Raw genomic sequence first — 13,104 nt, 5'->3', positions numbered from 1 at the left:
CAAGGGCAAAGAACCCAGCAGGTTGACCATTGTTCAAGTCCACTTCAGGGAGAAATTGTATTCTAATTTGGACAAAGTTCCAGAATTTACTAAATGATGTATTATCCATCAAAATCAAATATGATCAATTTAGAAAAGCAATTTGACGGGGCACCTGGGTGGCTCGGTCGGTTAAGCGTCCAACTTCGGCTCAGGTCATGATCTCACAGTTTGTGAGTTTGAGCCCCACGTTGGGCTCTGTGCTGACAGCTCGGAGCCTCGATGGAGCCTGCCTCATATTCTGTGCTCCCTCTCTCCCTGCTCATGCTTGCTCTCTCTCAAAAATAAACTTAAAAAAAGTGTTTTTAAAAAAGAAAAACAATTTGACAACCAATATATGTGACGTACAAGCAGAGCGATTTATTTTTGTATTCATTGTCAAGTCTGAGAGATGGCTGAAAGGTCATGAGGCTTTCCTGATCTGATTCCATCAGCCCCTCACCTGGTCACTTCTATTATGCACCTGTTCAAGCACCTGAAACAGCTCCTAGGTTGGTAAAGCAACTTCCGTATTCACGTTCCTCATTTTCTTTTGCTTATCATGTGGGAAAAATGTCCTCCATGGAACATTCTGTAAGGACGGGGCCAAGAGACCCCATCCTGTGGTTTACATTTCCCTAGGAACAACACACAGTACAAATGGGATGGCAATTAACACACCGATATAAGTTAAAGCTTACCCACAACAGTAAAACTTATTGGCCTAGATACATGGCTTGGATATATTTGGCCATTGAGACATCCAAAAGTCCCCTTCAGCTGGGAAGGTGACTTTTTCTCTTTTCTGTACAAGCCTGTTGAGTCCACTTCCGTGGTATGTGGAAGAGACTTTAGGACCCAGCCTAGAAAGCTAATTGTGAGAAAGTGAGCTTTCGGCTCTAAACAAACTGCCAAGCAATGGTAAAATGTCTTTAAGATGTCTACCCTTCCAGGGGCGCCAGGGTGGCTCAGTCGATTGAGCGTCTGACTCTTGGTTTTAGCTCAGGTGGTGATCTCACGGTTCGTGAGTTCGAGCCCCACATCAGGCTCCATGCTGGCAGTGTGGAGCCTGCTTGGGATTCTCTCTCCCCCGACCCCCCGCCCCTTCCACATGCACTCTCTCTCTCAAAATAGAGAAACGTTAAAAAAAAAAAAAAGATGTCTACTTTTCCTATTTGCCCCTATCGAACCCTCCAAAGTAGCACACTGAAACTTTTTAAAATCCATTTGGAACATGCTTAGTTGCCTTTCCCAGTATCCATTATCTCCATTTCTTTATTAATGGAATGCTTGATTTTTAGTTGGGCACATATCTGGAATAAAAATTACATTTCCTGGTCTCCTTTACAGCTAGGTAAGGCCATGTGATTATGTTCTAGTGACAGAGATGTGAGCTCAAGGTTCAACTGCTATGAGGAAACCTTGTAGGAAGGGGAGTGCTCTCTTCACTCCTTATGTTGTTCCTCCTGGCTGGAATACAGACTTGATGGTTAGAGCTTGGCAGCCCCATTGGGCCATGAAGTGGCATTGTAAGGACGGTAGCACAGCAATATAAAAGAGCTCCAATTCCTTGATGATCATAAAACTGCCATACCAGTCCTGGACTGCGTACCTCCAGACTTCCTTATGGATGAGAGAAATAAATTTGGGTGTTCTGTCACATTGAGCTGGGCTTAAAACTTGCTGATACAACTATATAAAACTCCTATCTACTCTTCTGGACCAATTTTACAGGACATAATGGTACTCTTTACCACTAATTCTAAGCAATGAAGACGATAGGGTTAATTCGCAGGAAGTTAGGATCTTAGGAATGACAAACTTGTCACTTCTAGGGAGGAAGGTTGTATAAATATATATCCCAAGAACATGAGAAACTCATGGCTCTTGTCTTCCTGTGTATGCAGGGGTGTCGATGCCGCCACAATTGCTGCTTTGGGCACCTTTGGTAATGAGCACTCTGGTGAGAGTCTTCTTGCCAATGTTGATAGTCCTTTGGCTTGAGGCTAAAATCACTTGGTCATGTCATGTATCATTTCAAAGCTTGCTCAGGAGTGACCAGGATATCTGGCGGTCATTTGGGGCTGGACCTGGGTTCTGTGGAGCTTAAAGATTATATAATTTTGGAGACACTTAAAAATAAAAATACTGGAGGGACAGGACAATAGGGAGTTACTGTTTAATGGGTACAGAATTTTAGTTTGGGAAGATGACAAAGTTCTGGAGACGGATGGTGGTGATGGCTGTACAAACAGTGGGGATGTACCTAATGCCACTGAACCCTACACCTAAAATGGTAAGTTTCATGTATATTTCCCACAGTAAAACATTTCTAAAACATAAAAGACAAAATAAAAAGTCCCCACAAAAGTATGACACAAACTGCTCAGAGCCCTCCTAGGGCCTCAGAAGTTTCCATGTGAACAAAGGGTCCTGAAGCGTAAGCTTTATTATCTTCATGGTAAATCTGTCCCGTTTAAATTTGTGTCACTATTTTAAAAAGAAAACTATTACATAAGCAGCACATGTGCTTGTAGAACATCAGAAAACAGAGACAAGTTTAAAAAACAAACAGCATTTTCTTACTTCCCAGAGAACATCACTGCAACAACCTTGGGTGTCTGTGTGTGCGTGTGTGTGTGTGTGTGTGTGTGTGTGAGAGAGAGAGAGAGAGAGAGAGAGAGAGAGAGAGAGAGATTATACTCTGAAAATGGTTTTATGACTTTTTTATAACCTGTATCATTTAGCCAACACTTTCTGCCTTTTTGTTTCAGTATCCTTTTATCTCATCTCCTCTAATTTCTAGGCCATATTAAAACTCCTCCATTTAACTCCAATTATTCTTATGACTGATTTATCGAAATCAGCATTGAATCCAGGACCACACATCCCCCTTAAGTTTAGTGTAATCTAGACAGTCTCTTTTTTAGGACTCCTCCTAAACAATCGAGGCAGTTGTCCTACAGAAAATCCCACCTTCTAGATTTGTCTGGTTACTTCCTTGTGTTTAGTTTGCTTTTCTAGTTACTATCTTTTCTGTGAAATAGAGTTTACATCTAAAGGGCTGATGGATTCAGGTAAAAGTGTTTTTTTTTTTAAATTAAAATAGTCACTATTTCTTAATGACAAGCTACCATGGGATCTATGTACGATATTACTCTTCTTTCCCAAAGAATGTCCACAGGAAAATACATTGGAAGAATAGGTATCAGGAGAAAAACGATTCCAGGAAACAGAATAAAGCTTTTGACGAGAATCTTTTCTGTACTCTCAAGGGACTGTATAGTCCCTATGAAACAAACAAACAAACAAACAAAAACAAAATCAGATGCCAAAATGAGATGAAGACAGGATTCGATGAGTTAAGGGGAAAACAGAAGAAAAACCCACTCAGTGTCTGACAGTCACATTAGAAGCCACAAGAAATGGAGGGGACATGACAGCAAACCAAGTCAGTGACGTGCGTAACAGGCCTGAGACTTTCACACAGAGCACAATAAAGAAGGGCAAGCAACAAGGAAATGGAAAGAAAACGATAGTTATGTAAGACATTTATGTCGATCCAACATACAGCTAGATTCCCTGATGAAGAGGGAACAAATGAAACTGAAAAAGTAGTCAAAACCATAAAAGAAAAAGCCATTTCTGAAACAAACAAACAAACAAACAAAAAACAATTTGGCAAACAGACAGGATTTACTATATTCCAGGTAAACTGAATAAAGAAACCATTGAGACCAACATAGCCCTTGTGAAGTTCCTAAATTTAGGCAAAACAAAAGCATCCTGCTACAGATATCTGCATAGAAGAAGCAGACGTTCTACCAAGGGGAATAAAATGAGACTGGCTTTAGACTTCAGCCTCCTTAGATGCCATAAGGCAACGGGACGAAGTAAAAAGATGTTGAGGAGAAAGGATGTGACCCAAGAATTCCACAAATTTAAATCGAATGACATTCGTTCAAGTGTAAAGGAAGTCAAAATAATATTAAACTACTACGCACACCTGAATAAATAAATCCATAAGCTGGTTCTTTGAGGAAAAAAATAATTAGACCACTAGCTAACGGTTTACTTTTTTAGAAAAGGAAGGCATAAAACATACAATTTGAATAAGAGAACACAAATAAGTACAAATAACTAGGAAGTACACAGGCTCCTGGATAAAGGTAATGATACGAACCTGTATTACTTATAGTCCAGGCACTCAAAAGACCTCAAAATATAGTGACTTAAAATAGAATTTGATTTCCTCTTACACAGTAGCCCACAGACAGGCCGTCCTGAGCTGGTAGAGTATCTCTGCCATTCGCAATATATTACTCTTTGTCTCTGGGTTTCAAAGTGCCCGCTCCAGCTCCTGCCATCATGTTTGCATACTGGTCAGTGAGAAGGGGAAAGGGGAAGGGGAGGGCACACTCATTCCTTTTAAGGGCATGACCTGGAAAGGGCATAATCACTTTTGCTCACACCCCATTGGTCGGAATTCAGTCACACGGCCACACCCAGGTACAAGGGAAGCTGGGTCATGTAGCTTTTAGCTGGATGGCCATGCGCCCACCTAGAACTGGTGGGTTCTGTTATTTATTATTTAAGGGTTAAGGATATCATTGTATAATCGGCAGGCTCTGCAAAGGAGCCATGTCACCGAATTACTCCCTCTGACATCCACAGTAAACACGCAATAATTTTTTTAATAGCAAAAATTTAACTAGCGACAACCGAACAAGAGGTTAAGTGGAGGCCAAAAAAATACAGCGGGAAATCTGGATGTGGCCTGATAAGAGAGAAAGTAAGCTATTTAATATAATTATGTGTGTTCTTACAAATGACCCACGCCCACTCCCACCCCACCCCCCACTCCCCCCAAATTGGAGGGAGACAGCCTGAGGGAGGGAGTAATCAGCTCAGGGAAAACAATAGAAAAACCTCCAAGAGCAGAAGCCCCTATTGATTACAGCACTGTCTCACCACCACTGAGGCAGGAAAGCTCTTCTGGGCTCTCTGTTTCTCAGGTCTTTAGGCTGAATTGACAAAGCTTACCCCACGAGAACAGGATATACCCCCAACTAGAAAAGATCACATTTTAAAAACTGTCAGGAGACGGGGCGCCTGGGTGGCTCAGTCAGTTAAGTGTCTGACTTCGCTCGGGTCATGTTCTCACGCTTTGTGAGTTCGAACCCCGCGTCGGGCTCTGTGCTGAAGGCTGGGAGCCGGGAGCCTGCTTCAGCTTCTGTGTGTCCCTCTCTTCCTGCCCCTCGCCCCCTGCTCTTGCTCTGTCTCTCAAAGATAAGTAAACATTAAAAAAAATTAAAAAAAAAAAAAAAAAAAAAGGAGAGAGCATAGCCTCACTGGACGGACAGCTCAGAAGAGATTGGAGACCAGAAGTGAGCTGGGGTGAAGGTCAAATAGGCAGGATGTCGCTGTGGGGCCCGGGACGGGCAGGAGAGAGGCTGAAGAGGCGGTGGTGGCAGGGCTGGGATGGTACTGGGGCGCACGTGATGCTGTGACGGCACTTGCCTCCCTGAGAGCGAAGAAGGTGTGGGACCCGCAGAGCAAAGGGGCTTGGAGGAGCTGCCGCAGTGCGAGGTGGGACTAGAAGGAGCGGAGAGAGTATAGTAGGATAAATGTTGCTGTCAAAGTATCATCGACATCAACGGGGCAATATCAAGGAGAAGGTAAATACTCCAATACGGTGCTTCTCCACCTAGTCACACCCAAGCCCCCTTTTCATGCCAAATACTTCATAACATCCCCTTTGCCATTGTGAAACAAAATCCAGTGATATTAACCTACCTGTATATATCACTTTAAAAAGCCGATATGCTAGCCTAGCCGTAACGTAAAAGAAAAAAACTGTAATAAAATAATACGTGCTCCCATAGGTAAAGGCTTGTGCCTGACTCTATTAGAGGTTGGAATGAAATATAATCAGAAATACCCAGGATGTAGTAGTTAAAAAAGTTAGACCTGTAAGGGCGTCTTGAACTGGTTACTCGAGGACAGTAAAGCTCCACTATAAGTGGGGTCCCAAATAGTCGAGATGGAATGGTGTTATAGCGGAGTTAACAACAGGCCTGGGATTCGCCTGCTCAGCCAAGGGGATGTAGACGCTCATCCAAACCACCGGGGTCCCAGCTGCGGTGGGGCGCCACCTGGTGGCAGTTATCCTCTCTGCTTACACGTGCTTGTGAAAGCATGCCCATCTTGGGGCTGGCCGGGCACCTTGGCTGAGCCTGCAACCAAAGGTCTCAGCGATGACGGGTGACCGGATTGGGCACGATGGAGACTGACGTCTGTGAGCAGAGGCCCAGAGGCCATTGCCCTACTGCCCTCTGGACTTGGAGAGTCATGGGCTGCCCAAAGATCATGCCAAGCTATTCCGGGCCTTACTTTTCTCATCTATGAAGTACGGTTCCGAATAAAAAGCCTCATACAATTACGAGAATCACATTAGATTGCAGATGTGGAGGGACGGCTCAGTCGGTGGCGCCTCGGCCTTCAGCTCAGGTCATGATCTCATGGTTCTGGTGTTCATGGCTCTGCTGACAGCACGAGCCTCCTTTAGATCCTCTGTTTCCCTCTCTCTCCGCCCCTCCCCCCACTCTCTCTTCCCCAAATGAATAAACATTAAAAAAAAAAAAAAGGTTGTAGATGTGGAGACACTTTTAAAAATGCAAAGCATTTACAAATAGAATGCCCTGAGTGTGCATGCGTGGTAACCTCATACTGCTGGTCACATTCTTCTTGCATCTAGATCTGTCCCTTGAATGGGGGAGGGAGTGGATGTGACAGAAATTCCTTTCCTTCTTTGTGCAAGGCAGTGTGCCTGACTGGAGACTTTAGGGGCCCATAAAACCACTTTAGAATAAACCATCTGTGACTATTTCTTTATATGTCATAGACACATGGGATGTTTTCTGTTGCGACTATTAACATTCAAAAACAGAGTTTTGTTTGGGCATAATTAAAATTTTTAGTGATATTTTAACGTTTATTTATTTTTGAGACAGAGAGAGACAGAGCATGAACGGGGGAGGGTCAGAGAGAGGGAGACACAGAATCTGAAACAGGCTCCAGGCTCTGAGCTGTCAGCACAGAGCCCGACACGGGGCTCAAACTCACGGACCGCGAAATCATGACCTGAGCCGAAGTCGGCCGCTTAACCGACTGAGCCACCCTGGCGCCCCAGTGATATTTTAATTAAAAAAAAAAAACAAAAAACACATCCACATCCCCAATGGGGAAATTTATTTATCCTAGTCAAGCAGGAATCAGAGACAGAGCAAAAATCAGAATGGCCCCCCTTTCAAAATATCTCTAGATTATTGTATTTCTGGCTGTTTTCATTCATGGTATAGCTTCTGTAAGTGACTTTAGCTTTAATCATTCTAAATGTTCATTTTTAAATGCTTGTTTTCTGAAGCTTTACCACTTTGAGTTGTTGTTTCCCTATTTTGAAACCAAAGTCTTGGATTTCTCAAGATTGACCCCTTGTGGGCTTTTATGGGTTCTTGTTTTTGTTGTTTTGTTTGTTTTTCCAGCATAGTAAGGGAGACTTCATTGTGGGGGTGGGGCAGGGCCAGGCTATTACAATAGGCAGAGGGATGGTTGTAAAGGAATTTTGCAGTGCGGGAGAGGCTCTGGGCTCCACTCCCAATGCTATGTGGGCAAGTGGGAATGTGTAGCCAAAGGGCAGGGTGAGAGCCGGTGGATGGAAAATTATTGAGGAAATATCAGTAGTAAGGGGGATTCCGGTGAACTTGACCTAATAGGATTCTTGCTGAAGACAAGACCCCTGTGTTTTGTCTTGTTTTCTAAATCAAAGGCCTGTGGTTCTGAGAGTTCATCAGTCGTTCCCTCGGGCCGCTCAGGAGGCAAGTCAGGACCAGTCATTTCTACATGTTCAGTGTCCCCAGAATCTCTGCTTCCTCTACCTCCTCTCTCATCCACAATACTAGATTCTTAGTTGGCCAGCCATTTGTTATTTTTCTTAAGATTTATAAGGGCATTTGCGAGGCTTTATAATCTCATTCCCTCGCACACTTTAAGTGGGTCTGTTCTTGGTATTGTTCCTTGAGGACATTTTCTTTTTTCTCTGAATTCCATTTCAGAAACTTTAGGATGCGTCCTTACATTGTTTTGGGGATTGTTTTTTGCACATGTCATATCCTGATGGGCTCTAATTGACTCTGGATCACAATGCTTTGTTTCTTTTCTCTTTTAACTTACGTGTTTATTGGTTATTAAAAACTTTACTATCCCTTATGTGGTGTTATTTTCATTTTCATCTGGGAAATCGATGTCAATGATAAGTCCACTAAACAAAGGCTGTCATTTCTTCCCTTGTTGGGGTCCGGGTTGGGAGGGTAGGGGAGAACAACGTGGGGCAGCCAGGGCTGGCTATGGCAGAAATGGGTTTATTTAACAACCTTTAATTGGGTATCCAGCAGGAACCAGGCACTGGAGGGTACACAAGCAAATAAGGTATCTATGGTTGGTGTATTTGCCAACACAGCATCCACTTTTCTGGGAACAGCACCACATTAGTTAGACTTCACGGTTGTAATCACAGAAATTGACAGGTCAACCTTAGCCAAAGGGAATTTCTTGGAAGACTATTGGCGGGTCTCTATCACAAATGAACGTTAAAGTAACCAGGCTTGGGGGATAGGCAGAAACCAAAAGAGAAGCAATAGCCTGGATGCAAGTCCAGCAAGGGCTGCCTGGCCATGGCTCTGGAGCCGGGTGAGGGTCTATGGATGGCAATTTACCAGGAGGAAACGTCAGAAGTAAAGGGGATGATACCCCTGCTCAGTATATAAAATTCAGCTAAGTCCTTACAATGGACCTGATGGGTTAGCAGAAGGGCTGGTTCCTGAAACTAGGAAAGCGTTGAGTAGAAGAGGCCACCATAAGAAGAGCAGCTTCTTTCTGTTCAGGGACACAGCCCACTTATGTGACTACAAGAGACGGAGTGATTGTCTTGACCTCCTACCTGGACTTCCTACTGGGCAAACCCACCTGGACACCAGAGGCAATGGGCCCTTCGATGTAGCCCATACAGACCAGCTTGGAGAGCAGGCAGGAATCAGAGTTCTGGGGCATGGAGAAGGTGGAAAAAGGATTGGATTTGGAAGGAGAAGGGAAGTATCTAGCACACAGAGGCATAAGGCCCGAGTCAGGATTCCTGGGACACTGAACGTTAAGGGGATAAACACAAAGAGCACATGGTGGGGACTTATTCATGTCACTGAATGTCCCAAACAGACTGGAGATTAAATCCAAGTCCTACATCCTTGGTGGCGCCCTGGATCAGCTCCTTCCAGTCTTTTCAGTTTCTTCAGCGATCTCTTTGATTCTGTGAGCCATTCTCAAATGGACACAGGGACACAACACCCAGGCTCCTCCTGCCTCAGAGTTGTCCCTGTTGACTGCACCTGGAGAATTCTGGTTGGTACTAGTTTGGTATGGATTGGTACTACAGCATGGGCTGCAGGCCATATGGGTCCCCAACGAGATAGAATAGAATGAATGCAGCAAGATTCCATGAACATTCTGGGGTGAAAACTTAGCCGTCAGTGGTCCACAGCTAATTAAATAACCAGTAGTTGATAACAAGGACCACTTGATAACAGACATGTCTGCTGGAGGCAGGCGGTTGCTGCCTTAGGACACGATAAAGGGTATGAAGAATTCCAGAACACTGGAGTAGAATGGGTGCTTCTGATGACACCGAATAACTCAAAGAGAACAGAAGTTAAAGGGAAAAACTCACATTTGGTTCTCTCGGTTATTGAATTATGAAGGCTGTCGAGGTCACAGCTTCAAACCAGTCTCTTGTGTGACAGAGGCACAGTGTAAGAGTGAGACTCCAATTGGAAAAGGCCTGAAAGACCCAAACCCTCGGGTCCTTCTGAAACCTCCCCACTGCCCATCCCGTGTGAGAGGAAGCCGTTCCTTCCTTGGCGAGAAGGGTGCTGAAGATTCCCTTCCGTGTTATGAGGCCAGTAACCAGAATTCGACTCTATGATGCCCCAGCAGGTGTGGGTAGGTATGTATGGGAATCAGTGTAGGGGAGAGAAAGCATTTTTTTTTTCAATATATGAAATTTATTGTCAAATTAAGAAAGCATTTACCTAGGAAAACATATCGAAGGAACTGGGCAATTTCTATCTGTAAAGTCTGTAAATATTGATGAGTATCAATTTTAAGGCGCTCCATCAGGGAGGGAGAACATAACTTTTAGAGAGGATTATTTCACTGAAGTGGATGCTCTTACCAGAGATGACATCATAATTGTGCTATTTCTCACAGCGCCGTATATTATAGTTTGCCGTGTTGGCTGAAGCGAAACTCAATTCGGCCTGGTTCACATTAAAGAATGGTGAGAGGCCAGAAATTCCTTGATGCGATGTAGAGAAAGGAATTCAAAGCCTTTGGGAGACAAGAAAGTTGACTTGGACCTATCATGTACCTACTGCCGCCCTTGCCTGACTCCATCCTTTGAGAAGGCCCTGAACGCTTGCACATCCTCAAGGTTTTGAGAAAGCGCTGGAATGTTTAAGAGGCTCTCTTTAAACGCGTAAATGGGCTCTGTAATCTCAGTGACGAGAAGAGAGTTCTAGGGAGCACTCGGGGACCAGAAGCGTAGTTCTGCATGATAATCAGAGCCGAGAATGGTGTGACCTTTCGAGATTCTGTGTCTGTGGTTCATTAATCAAGGATGCTTTCGGGACATTTTTCATGCCATCTGGCTGCCTGTCCTCCTTTCCGGGGATTTACACATCGTGAGTTTCACTTCCTCGAGGCGGAAGCCAGGCCTGACTTTCGCAGCCTCCTTTTCAGCCCAAGCGCATTCAGGCCAGGGCCACTGGTGGAAGCTGAAGGATACGTGCCACAGTGGGGGCACGGAGTCCTCCTTGGAGCAGTCCCGCAGCCGTGGTTGGACTACTGTTCCTTGTCCCGGCTACGTAAGCCCTCAAGCCATTTCTCTCTTGCCCTTCCAGAAACTCTGTCAGCCACTGGATATCCTTTGAGACGTTCATTTCATGCTTGAACTAGAGGTGGTTGTTGACAACTAAAATATCAGGACTGGTTTGGGGTCTCTAGGAATCAAATTGATAGGCAATGGCTCGGGTCATTTGTATCATCAAATGAAAGCTGGCTCTGATGAATACGGTTAGAGAATCATGCCTGCTTATCACTCCTCAGTCCTCAGTCAGTGCTCACACCCGGGATCTGTGAATGAGGGGAAGGCCGGGATCCTTAACCGGGGATCCTATTACAAACACCGAAAACCACCTGCCACGAATGTTCCTTCTAGGAATCTCCAAAGAGACCTTAGGCCATTTACAGTGATAATGTGCCCTCATAAAAGGAAAACACAGAAACTTTTGGGAACCTCGGGCTACTGACTCTGAGTTAACACCAATGGGGGGGCGGCAGGGGGGCCCAAAATGCTACGCCGATCAGACTGGAATCCTTCAGACCCAGTGTTGAGTAGAAAAACCATCTCAAGGGAACACGCAAAGTGTAACACAATCTGTCTAAACTCTTCATCCCTATCCGGAAACATGCAAGTGAGCAAAACAAGCCAGTGAACCCTGGCTAACTTAGCAAGGATGTACAGAGACGCCTGAGGCCCGTGGCGGGGTGCCTCCCTGAACAGATAGCAAAGAGTCACATTTTGGTGGACATCTGTTATTGTCAGCCACCAGACATCCGTTCCCCTAGCCGTTCTCTTGTGACACCCCTCAATTTCCCTTGGGGAAACCACCCGGCCTGCTGCAGCGTTTGATGAGATGTTCAATTAGCCACTCTTACCTGAATGCCCAGAGCTGTTCTGATGTCAGTGCACTCCAAGACTGGCTCTTTAACGGTCCCTTTGAGTCTGTGAGCTAACCCAGATCCTTCCAATAAATTCCCTTTGGTTTAAATTTGAGTCAGCTTCTTTTATTGGCAAAGAACTCTAACATACAGTGGCATCTATTCTCAAAGGGTTCCTAGCCCCACCAAGGAAATGAACATGTAAACAAGGATAAAGGTGTGAGAAGGGCAATAAACAGGCAGACATAGAGTACGATGTTAGCGTAGAGGAACTCCCATCAGCAGGGACAAGGATCACGACAGCAATAGGTAGAAACGCAAGGAAAGTTCCTTGCGTAGAGTGAAGGACAAACAACACCCTCGTAGTGTCTAAACACCCCGTGCGTTTTGGAGACCACAAGAAATTTAGCATGTGGGAACGTGAGGTTCAATGGAAGCAGCCTCTGGAGAAGCAGAGGGGCTGGAGATCGATCCAAGCCTGGCCATTTCATAACAGCGAGTTTAGTTTTTATCAAGGGTGAAGCTGTGGTCAGAACGGTGTTTCAGAAAGATCGCTCTTTCGAAGTACAGAAGGGAAGTGGGTTGGGAGAAATCGGAAACTCATTGGACTTTGGAGTTAGACTGGGTTCAGGTCCTGGCCCTGCTACTGACTCCCTCTGTGACCTTAAGCAAGTTCTTGAACCTCTCTGAGGCTCATATTCATCATCTGTAAAATGTGGTAACAAGAGTACCTACCTCCCAATGAGTTGCGTGGATTAAGTGATCTCTGTAAAGTTTCACCATAGGGTCGGGCACATGGTAGGTTGCTAAACGAAGTTAGCTATTATTGGCATAATGATGACAGCTTGGGAGACCCGCTGGGGTCATCGCAATAGTTTAGGTGAGAGTTGATGGAGTTTTAAACCAAGGCAATAGAAATGAGGGCGGAGAGCCCCTAAATGTTTGTAAATACACTGTATCAGTTGAGTGACTGGCCATTCATACAGGGACACTTTGAGAGTGGCATGGGTACATATCAATAATGATATAGGACCACAAGCATACATTGGGGAGCATGGTCACCCTTCACATTAGCTTGTTCTAAGTTCTGCTGCGAGACGTCCCTCACCAGCACCAACACTGCTCAGCTTGATTACAGCAGGCTGGAAGGAAATTTGTTTGGTTTTTATTTTTATTGGAGATTAGAAGAAACCCACAGACACTGGGCATACTCCCAGCTCGTGTCTTTTATGATCCTCTTGAGCCAGGATTTATAGC

General features: G+C 44.8%; 1 long non-coding RNA gene across 1 annotated transcript; it reads right to left on the bottom strand.

Moving 5' to 3' along the window:
- Positions 1 to 1,265: 1,265 nt before the first annotated feature.
- Positions 1,266 to 4,451, bottom strand: LOC144614738 (uncharacterized). The gene is made up of 2 exons (XR_013552803.1): positions 4,202 to 4,451; positions 1,266 to 1,641 (listed from the first exon to the last, which is right to left on the bottom strand). It is a non-coding gene; the product is annotated as an uncharacterized LOC144614738 (long non-coding RNA).
- Positions 4,452 to 13,104: the final 8,653 nt, after the last annotated feature.

Source organism: Panthera onca, chromosome A2 (assembly GCF_046562875.1).
Source record: "Panthera onca isolate mPanOnc1 chromosome A2, mPanOnc1 haplotype 2, whole genome shotgun sequence".
NCBI classification, from domain to species: domain Eukaryota; kingdom Metazoa; phylum Chordata; class Mammalia; order Carnivora; family Felidae; genus Panthera; species Panthera onca.
The sequence above is the reverse complement of the archived record's forward strand: the minus strand, read 5'-3'. Positions and strand labels throughout refer to the sequence as shown.